The following is a 10,806-nucleotide window of genomic DNA, read 5'->3' as shown; positions in this document are numbered from 1 at the left end:
GGTATATGGTATTTGCTGTGCATGGTAACAACTTGAATTTCCATCAGGTTTTTTATGGGTCTATGAAATGGGTCAAGGGGACTTAGCTAAGAATGACTGTGGGTAAAACGCATGACAAGGAGGGATAGAGACAGGAGATGAATCTCTCAGGGTCCAAGAGACCAGGGTAAGATGTGCAGATTCCTTCCCGTGTATGATGGAAATGTTTTAGATGGTCTGATGGGGGAAGTTTAGAAGGACAGCCTGCTGAAATGGGGACGGCTGAAATGCAGAGCAAGGCAGAATACAGACAACAGTCCAAGGCATCTAAGGAGCAAAACAGAAGCAGTGGGAATGGAACAGAGTGAATTAGAGACAGGTTAGGAGAGAAAATGAGCAGCTTCCATGTTTATATTTGCTTGCATATGCATAAAATGTCACTAGAAGATTATCGATTAACTAACACTGGTTACCTGTGGATTAGTGAAATGGGTGACAGGTGAATGAGTATGAGAGGGAGTACTTTCACTCTAGAGTCATTCATACCTTTTGAACCATGAGGATACTACCTATTCTAAAAATAAATTTTAAAAAAGACATGAAGGTTATCAGAATGAGATGCCTCTATGTAAAAACCTGCCCAGGTCCCCCTCCAAACTCCCTCTTATGTTTTAAGTTGCACTTTTGAATTCAGATCATTTTTATGTCAAAGGCTACCAGACTGTACGAATGACTGACCCTTGAGAAAGGCCGATCTTTCTGCTTACTGTGGTGATAAATACATCAAGCTCAACTTATCATGTCGATGTAAATACTGGGTTATCTGGGTAAATTCAACCAACTTAACAATTAGGTGTCAAAACATCAGTATGAAGAATTAACTCCAGGAGCTCAATCTTTTAGATTTCATGGTAAATAACAGAGGCTCAGAGAAGACTCTATGGTTTATTAAAACAAGAATAAATCACACGAATCACTGATGTGAAGGTCAGATTTTTGATCTACTCTGGTGAGTGTTATGCTAAGTTAGGCCCTTTGGCTAAAAATGACGTTATTCTATTGAAACTCCTGTTCAACCTATATAGCATTTAAGGCAAGTACTCCAAATATAATTGACTTAAATTGAATGGCTTTATTAATTTCAAATTAGTAATGAGTGAATATAAATGCAAGAGTTTAAAAAAAAGTTTTGTAAAACTATGTAACATTGTTTTCCATTTGGCTAAGTTCAAATGCACTAAATTTGCAATTCTTGTTCAAAATATTTAATGTAATCAATTAAACTTGTTCATCAAAAACATACTGTGTCCAGAGATCAATTGTGCAATGTTTTCATTTATTTGGTTTTATGTTTTATAATCTGCCTTGTTCCACAAAGGATATGAGTCATCTTAAAAGAATATAATTCAATCAAATGGAAAAGTATAATTACATAAACATCAGAATCAAGAAAAACAAGGTAGAACAGAAGCTCAAGACCATAGGGAAACACAGAATATTGATATTAGGTTATGAATTTTTATATGATTATTAAAATTCAGTTGCAAATTTGACTGTTCATTTCCTAGTTGCCAAGTTAGAAAGGGAAATATAACCAATGATTTGATTCTCATTTTGCATGATGAAAAGACAACACACACACACACACACACAAATTGTTCAGGGTAAGTAAAGTTTTTCTTTGGCATTTAAAGTTAAAAGGAATTTCTTGCATGAGTCTTCAAACAGGAACTATAGAAAGAACCATGATCATAACCACATTTCTAAAGTAACATTATAGTAATTTTCCTCCAACTGTATTAATAAAATCCCTCAGTGTGGGCATATGGAGGGGGTGTGTGTTAAGAATGTAAAACAAGGTACCAAAGTACAGATTCTGAAGATCTGGGTAGACTCCTGGTCCAACAGCTAGTATTGGAAGGGAATAGGTTGACATCATGGCTTTTGTTCAGCCAACCCCCCATAAACATCATTTCTCTCAATTAAGCTTCTGATCAAATTTAGCAACAGAAAATTCACATTCTCTGGCATGTGCAGAAGCAAATGCATTTTGTATCACTGTTGAGGGGAGACCAGTAGACAACAATTACTCTTCATGTATTCCCTATATCTGAAATTCAAGGTCAAACAAATTTACTTCTGTATATTTTTCTCTGCAATCAACAATTTTGATTCCAGCACAAGTGAATTGAGTGGATCCTGTTGAATTTAAACAAACAAAAAATTATGGACTGGGATTTTAAAAACAATGGTAAATGGCATTTAGCAAGAAAGGAATAGAGGTTTCTAAAATACAGCCTTTAGGAAGATAGAGAAAGAAGAGGAAATCCAGGTCTTGGATTGCATTCTGGTGGTGCTTATGGAGGCGGAGTGCTGGGGGATCAGGAGGTAGGACCCAAAAGAGAAACATCCAATCCCAGAGGCACTGCGCATTTGGATGCAGGACACACAAGAGAAAAATACCTCTTCGAATCTGAGATTAGAGCTTTTATTTGACTGTGATTCCAAGGCCAAAGTAATAGCAGTTAAACTGAGCAGTTAAAGGCTCAACTCCTACGTGTAAAATGAACACATAAGTGCTTATAAGTAACAAGGTAAAGAGAGCTTACTGTAACCAAAGGGAAGGGCTTTTTTGAAAAGCTTAGTGTGCAAGGAAGAGTCAGGTAAATTAATTGCTCAATACCCTGAGTTACAAATTTAAGAAGTGTAAAATGTAATTATCTTTTTTACAGGAGAGAATTTAGGATTTATTTTAGTAAATCATAACAAATTAATTTTTTCATAAGTTCTTTCTCACTGTTGGTTCCTGCAGTCTTGTTACCTTTTATAGAAAAGTTTTGTTTCCTTATCCATCTAGGAAGAAAATAAGTAGGTTGGAGAAGCAATAGTAATAAAGTATGGCCTACCATATTGTGTAAAAATAAGTCATTTGGGTAATATGAAGTGAAGATGGTAAAGATGCATTAAAATGTCAGAAAGAAAATCTGGGAGCGCACCCAGATAATATTGTTAAGCAGAGATCGAAAGAAGTTCACACTGACTCATGAAATTCATGTGATGGAAAAAAAATGAAATCCAAACAGAAAATATCATAGTGTAAAAATAAAGCAAATAAAGTGTGATGCAGTTAACCTTGTTTTTTTTTTCAAAAAGACATAACATTTTAAAGCAGTTATCTTCCACTGTTCCACTGTATCTTCCAAACTCTCATTTCACAATCCCCTGGCTGTCAAATTTGGAAACTGATGTGTTTCTATACTGAGGAGAAAAGAGTTTAAATTGTGCATCTATATCTTACATTTTGAATCATTTAAGAATCACAGACACTTCTAAATGTTTTGTTTCTACTTTTGCCTGTAATAAAGGACATGATAATTAGATCAAACCAGAAAAACTCAACTCTAAAACAAGTTAATACATCACTTATTAACCAAATCATTGTTTCCTCTGGGGTAACTTAGAATTTTCTTTGAAACACGACTTTTACTTTTTAAATTGTGTTTGAGAGCACAGTTGAAGTAGGCATGATTACCAATGAGACTGGAAATTTTGCAAGCTTAGACACGAAATGAACTTAGGAGTTGGGGAGAATTACCTCATAACCTTAATGACACATTACAGAAAGACAGCATATGGTCCTAAAAATGTCAGAATTGAAATATAAATGTTAAAATAACTGAGTTTGCCTATTTATACGAAGAAGCAATTTTTGAAATCCAATTAAATTTCACCAGCCACAGAACAATTCTGTGATTCTAAATTGTGGTTTTTAGATGAAAGCTTGAAACATAGTTCATTCATTCAACAAATAACTAATGAACACTTATTCTGCATAAGATGCAGAAGATTATAGGATTTAAAAGAGAGATTCAAGATTCTGTCCTTTTTGAGCTTATACTGAGTCACTTCTCCAAATTTCTATACCTAAGTGACTATAAAATTGGAGCTTACAGTGACGCATTTTTCAAAACTTTAAACCTTATTGCTGAATATAAAATAAAAAATGATAGCCTGGGAAGAGAGAATCTTGCCAAAAGCTCTGATGTATAAACTTTACACCTAAAGGGGAAAATCATTCACAGATAACCAGTTTCTAAGAAATACAGAGGATAACACCGCGTTGGAAGTTAGGCTGGGCACAAGGCTGCCTCTGCTGGCTGACCCGGTACATCCTTCCAGCAGAATCTCAACTCCCGACACCTGTATCAAAGTTGCCACTCTTAAAACACATCCCTTCACGTAAGCAGAGGCTCCTAAATACGCAGCACAACAATATCCCCCAGCCTCATCGATCTCCCGAATAATGACTTCTAGAAGGACCTTCTTTAAACTGGCCCTAACGTGTTGCTGGTAAGGGTTTGCACCATCGGTTTTATATACCAACCACCTAGCTCTGAAATACACAAAAATCCACAGCGACTTCTACATGCCGCTAATATAACCCTTTGCCTGTCTACATGTTTTGGCTAGAAAGACGGGAAGAACGCATCTGCTAATCCAGCCGGAAAAACACAGTGACATATTTCCACCTGAGCTGCTGAAAATCCAACGGTCTTCTCCCCAAATAAGCCCCATGCCAACCTGTCCTCCCCACTCCCGCACCACGGGACGCGCACCCCCACAGCCCCCAGGGGGTTGGCGGGGAAGGGTCAAACTCTCCTTCGCCCCCGCTCGGCCTCCCGAGCTCAAGCAGAGGTTTTCAGGTTCACAGGGGGCTGCGCCCAGCGCCATTAGCACACCTCCGAGCGCTCCACCGAGCCCCCCGCGGGAGGCAAGTTTGGCTGGTCCTGGACCCTGCCCGCGGCCTCTCGGCGGCAGCATCAGCAGCGGGCGGCGGCGAGGGCTGGGCCCAGCCTCACCACCTACCTACAGGGCGGGGGCGCCGGCTCCTAGGGTCCGGGAGAAGGGGATCAGACGCATGCATTTCTGGCAGCGGTGGCCTCTGCTGCTGGGCGCCGGGGAGCGCATCCTCTCGGCGGGTGGAAGGAGGGGTCAGGGGAGGACCGTACGCCGAGGAGGAGCAAGGGGAGGAGGCGGGAGCTCCGAGGCGCGCGCCCGCGGGGCCCCGCGCCCCGATCGCGTGGGCGCAGCCGCCGCAGTCGGGGTGTCTTAGGCCTCTCCCCAGGCGCGACGCCTCGCCAGCCACGCAGCTGCGCCCACCGTCAGGGCATCGGCAGCTACGGGCTCCCGAACCCGGCCGAAGGCGGGGAGCCGCGGGTGGCGCGATACTGTGCAGACGCCCGCCTCTAGCTCCGCCCGGCCCGTGGCGCGCGCTGCGCCCCACCGCGGTTGCGGGGGCCGGGGAGCTCGGCGACCGGGCTCCGCTGCTCGGGCTGCAATTGCGGCATCCTCCCCGCCCGCCGCGACCTCCGAGCTGGGAGGCTGGGCACTCCGGCTACCCGCGGCTGCTGCAGCCTCCGCTGCCTCTAGCCCGGCGGCTCCGCCCCGGAGAGCTGCGCGCGCGGCCTCCGCAGGCCTCGGCCCTTTGTGGCGCCTCCCGAGTCCCGGCGCCTTGCTACCCCAGCGAACCGCCGCCTGGCAGTGGCACCTAGGGGGGTCCTCTTACCTCACCCCGGGCAGCATCCCCCTTAGAGCTGGCCCGCCTGAGCCCCTACTCTTCCTGGGAAGTAAGGCTTTGACAGCAGAGCAGGAGTTAGAGCGTCTGCCCAGTTTTAAAGCCCTTTGACTTTCCTTCCAGCTCGGGACCGATGGCCACAATAAATTCATCCTTCTGCCCCTTCCGGCGTTGCATTTAGCAGAGGGGCCCACCATCTCCTCCCCCTCCCGTTCCCGGTACAGCATCCTGGTTGCTGCCAAATTGCAGTCATTAAGGCAATAGGAACATAGCAGTTGGGCCCTCCAGCCGACTCTTGGCAGATACTCGAGAGAACCTTGGAGGGGGAAGGTTTGCATCAGCTGCAGGGCCTGTGCCTGTGAGCTCCCCATCCCTAGTTGGGTGCTGTTCCCTCTGCGGTCCCATGACCAGCACTGCAAGATGACTAGGAGGATCTGGCCGTGGAGTTCATTCACTCTTATACGCAGAAAAATATCCCAAGGAAGGGCCTGCAATAGTCTGTTAACTGTGTCACAGGCCTTCCACACAGATAAACTAGATAGCGGCCTCCTCTGGGTTGTTGAAGCTGCTTAAGCTGTAATAAACTCTCCGGAAGGCGGAGCAAAGCGTTAACAGTGGTGGCTTTGGCATTTCAGTAGCAGGTGGTCATGTTATACTATACTGCAAATGTGGAATAATTGTCCAATTTTGCACTAAGCACGTATTAATTTAGACGTCAGGTTTGTGTCTTTGGGATTTGAATGTAAAGATGTTGGATTTTTTTTTTTTCCGTAGCCATTGTGTTATTTGTAAATTATTTAGCATTTAGTAAGGGAAAATTAGGTTCCTAAAATATAAAGAGTTGATTGCATTGTATCAAAGGAACATGGTTTGAGATCTCCAGAGAAGCTGAGGTGCTCTCACAGTTCTTTGATGAGTGCTTTTATGATTTTGAAATCTAAGGTTATTAAAAATCAGGCAAAAGAAAAACATGTTCCATGGCAAGGACAAATTGTGACTAAATAGCCAAGATTTTTTGAGATAGTTCTTTTAAGCAAATTGAAGGTTGGGTGTGAGGTCCTGTGGGAGCTGCACTGCGCTTGTCCAGGAAGCACCCAGTGGGGCATGACTTGGCTGCTTCCTGACACTCTCTGGTTGATCTAGAGCCCCAGTTTATTTTCAAAAGATAACTATTATTATTTATGATATTTTCCCAAATTTAGAATTACTTGATGATAGGAATGTATATGTACATATCTGATGTATAACTAACAGGATGAAGTCACTTAGGAGGAGAATTTGGCAGTTGCTTACTCTTTAACAAAATTTTTGTTTTGAATGTAGTTTCTGAAGGAAATGTCCATTGACTTACAGGTTGTCACTGTTTCTCATCCTTTTACTACCAAGAGGACCCTGTTGTTTTTCTCTCTGTGGACTCCATGTTTTGTAAATAAATTAAGCAGTGATTTTTTTATTAGACAAAAAGCTATAACTGAGTATGTATTTTTAAAGTTGTGACCATCGATTATAAAACTTCAGTCTTCTGGCCAGGCACGATTTCCCACGCTTGTAATCCCAGCGCTTTGGGAGGCCAAGGCGGGCAGATCATGAGGTCAAGAGATCGAGACCATCCTGGCCAACATGGTGAAAGCCCGTCTCTACTAAAAACACACACACACACACACACACAAATAGCTGGGTGTGGTGGCGCGGACCTGTAGTCTCAGCTACCTGGGAGGCTGAGGCAGGAGAATCACTAGAAACTGGGAGGCAGAGGTTGTAGTGAGCCAAGATCACACCACTACACTCCAGCCTGGTGACAGAGTGAGACTCCATCTCAAAAAAAAAAAAAAAAAAAAAAAGGCAGTCTTCCAAAGATACTGTAAGGAATTTAAAAATCTATCTTTATGAACTCCTCTAGGACCGCATGCTGTATCATATGCTTCTTATAACATTTTTATTATACTGAAAGTCCTGATATAATAAAGATTCTGCTCCCCAGCTAAGGGAGTACAAACTCTTCCTAAAGATTCTTCACTCGTTCCTTTCCATTAACTCATTTACCTAAGCCTTGGCTTTATAGAGAAATGTGTTGTCCAGTACTGTAGCTACTTGTAGCCGTTTAAATTTAAATTATGGCTAGACTGTGCTTTTGGACAGCACAGACTAGAACATTTTCATTATTGCAGAAAGTCATTTTGAACAGTGCTGCCCTAAATAGAAGGTCAAATTTTAATTGGCAGATAAGATATAATACATGAAATAATTTAGGAAATCTTAGTATACTACAGATCAAACCTCAGTAGAAAGTGTACTTCTTAAGAACACGGTAATCTTTAAGAATTCAGGCTCTGACTTCAGATTACAGCTCCACCACGTGCTGACCTTGGGTAAACTACTTAACTTCAGTTGCTTTATCCATAAAGGATATGCTTTATCTATAAAGAATGGCAACAGTACCAACTTTATAGGGTGGATATAGGAATTAAAGGAGATAATCCTGAGTGGTTCTTAGACTAAAGTCTAGAATGTGGCCATCAATCAAAGGTATTACTAGAATAATATACTTTATTATGATAAAGTTGTTCTTTTTAAAAATGGTATCCCTAACACTTTTCACTCTTCTTGGCTAGCGGAAGTTACTGGGTAAATGCTGAATTAATGAAAGAATGTAATACTACACTGATTTTATGGCTGTGAGGGCCTCTTTTAAATATGAAAACTGGCCTTTCTCTGTTGAAGGGTAGAGAGGTCATTGTAGGATAATTTAGGTGGGTTTGTCATTTAACTTTTGCAGGAATAAACAACCTTTGTATGATGAGATTTTGGAGTAGATGAGCAGAGATCCCTTCCTTTCTTAAAAGAAGAAGAGGAGGATCACTTCACTCACTCTGCCATTTGTTTGCTTTGCTGAACCTGTGGGAGGCAGCTGGATCTCTGGGTTCAGGCAGCAGGATTTCTCCCAAGTGATTTTCTAGAGGACTGAGGTAGGCGGGCTTAGAGAAACATTGCCAAACAGTGGCAATCCTACAAATGTGTTTGGTATTTTTCTTACCTATCTATCTAAAGACAATTCTTGTAATGAAGAAGCATGATTAGTATTTCTGTTTTTGAACACAACACTAGTAACTTCTCATGAAACTAGAATTCTAAAAATATTGGCAAATACTGCTCTAACATTGCCCAAATGAAAGAGTCCTGAGTCTCTGGCTGATCTAGAGCGCCACTGTATTTTCTTTTACATTCTTTTTTTTTTTTTTTTTTTCCAAGACAGGGTCGCATTCTGTCACCCAGGCTAGAGTGCGACCTCCAACTCCCGGCTCCAGTGATCTTCCCACCTCAGTCTCCCAAGTAGCTGGGACTACAGGCATGCACCACCACACCCGGCTAATTTTTGTATTTTTTGTAGAGATGGAGTTTCGCCATGTTACCCAGGCTGGTCTCAAACTCCCAGGCTCAAGCAATCCATCTGCCTCGGCCTCCCAAAGTGCTAGAATTACAGACATGAGCCACTGCACCTGGCCTATTTTCACACCTGTAATCCCAGCATTTAGGGAGGACGAGGTGGGTGGATCACTTGAGGTCAGGAGTTTGAGACAAGCCTGGGCAACATGATGAAACCTGCCAATACTAAAAATAGAAAACTTAGTTGGGCATGGTGGCACACGCCTGTATCCCACCTACTTGGGAGGCTGAGGCAGGAGAATCACTTGAACCCCGGAGGCAGAGGTTTCACTGAGCTGAGATCGTACTTATGCACTCCAGCCTGGGTGACAGAGCCAGACTCCATCACAAAAAAAAAAAAAAAAAAGATAATGATTATTATGTATGATATTTTGTCCCCAATTTAGAATTACTTGATTACAGGAATTGATATGTACATATGTGATGTATAAATAACAGGATGAAGTCACTTAGAAGAATTTGGAAGTTGCTTACCCTTTAACAAAATTTTTAAGTTTTGAGTGTAGTTTCAAAACTGGTTAAGTAATGACATTGGAGCTACTGAAAATATTGAAATGTCTTTAGAAGGTCTCTCAAAAGGTGTAGGAGACGAGTTTTATGCATTAGGTAATGAGCTTAGGCTACTAGCACCAAGAGAATTCACTCTTTAGTGAACCTATCCTTCTTTCTCTAGCACAGAGAGAAACACCTCTTTTCATACACTTGACTCAGGCTGGTTGAGACACAGGAGGCAAGTACTGATCATCATGTGTGGAGGTATACGAGTAGCCATCCTGCAACTAAAGAGGCAGAAGAGAGTTTATTATTTAATAGTATTGAAGGTGGTGGCTCATTTTCACAAACTGGGATCATTTGTCTACTGGTTAATTATGATAATATCTTGAGTTCTGAGAAAAATGTAAAAGTGTCCTTTTGTGGATAGACCTATGTTCAGTGCTTCATTTGGCTTGTTATAAATCTGAAGAGGAGGTAGAAATCACCTTGGCCTTTGTGGAGTCTACCAGAGTGTATTGAGAAAGAAATATTGCTGTATATAGAAATGGATTGTTGTCCACATAGCTGTCATCATTTCATACTATGGCTGATTATTTAGAGTTAGCCCAATAAATCTGTCCTTTTCTTTTATTCACAGTTAATTAAAAAATATCTGCTTTTGAACAATTTCCTGTTGTCTTAATTCTTCTACAAATAGTCTGTTCAGTAGCTTGAGAAGTTGTGACATAGTTTTTACACTTTCTGAAAAACATATTCAAATAAGCTGCTACAACATTGGTGCTAAAATATAATTTAAAATTTTGAAAGGAATCCCTAAAAAAGTGACATTATGTGGTGGTGGTTTGTATTATTGGGTACAAGAAATTTACAGTGAATATACTAATAGGGAAATAATTACAGATTAATAAATAGTTGCAAAAAATGTACAGGGAAGTCCTGTGTTTCCTCCTAGTTTTCTCCCCATGTTGCATATCTTGCATAATTTTATTACAATATCAGAACCAGGAAATTGACATTGCTACAATCTTGAGAGCTTATTCAGATCTCACCAGTTTTTTTTTTTTCTTTTTTTCTTTTTCTTTTTTTTTGAGACAGTCTCACTTTGTTACCAAGGCTGGAGTGCAGTGACACCGTGTCAGCTCACTGCAGCCTCCATCTCCTGGGTTCAAGCAATTCTCCTGCCTCAGCCTCCTGAGTAACTGCGGTTACAGGCGCCCACCACCACGCCCGGCTAGTTTTTATACTTTTAGTAGAGATGGGGTTTCACCATGTTGGCCAGGCTGGTCTCGAACTCCTGACCTCAGGTGATCGAC

General features: G+C 41.7%; 1 protein-coding gene across 8 annotated transcripts in view; it reads right to left on the bottom strand.

The window, feature by feature from the left end:
* NCOA7 (nuclear receptor coactivator 7) overlaps nt 1-10,806 on the bottom strand; it is a 159,132-nt gene that overhangs the window by 144,340 nt on the left and 3,986 nt on the right. For 5 of the 8 annotated variants that reach the window (XM_033234470.1, XM_033234476.1, XM_033234469.1 and 2 more), the window contains exon 1: nt 4,846-5,404. The exons of 2 other annotated variants lie outside the window; for them this stretch is intronic. The gene's annotated coding sequence lies outside the window, so the exon portion shown is untranslated. Of the gene's footprint in view, nt 1-4,845; nt 5,405-10,806 lie in introns of those variants that run through there. One more of the 8 variants, XM_033234472.1, reaches the window with a different exon arrangement.

The sequence above is a fragment of the Trachypithecus francoisi genome, unplaced genomic scaffold, assembly GCF_009764315.1.
Source record: "Trachypithecus francoisi isolate TF-2019V2 unplaced genomic scaffold, Tfra_2.0 Lachesis_group15, whole genome shotgun sequence".
Classification (NCBI taxonomy): Eukaryota; Metazoa; Chordata; class Mammalia; order Primates; family Cercopithecidae; genus Trachypithecus; species Trachypithecus francoisi.
This window is presented reverse-complemented; position numbering and strand designations above follow the sequence as displayed.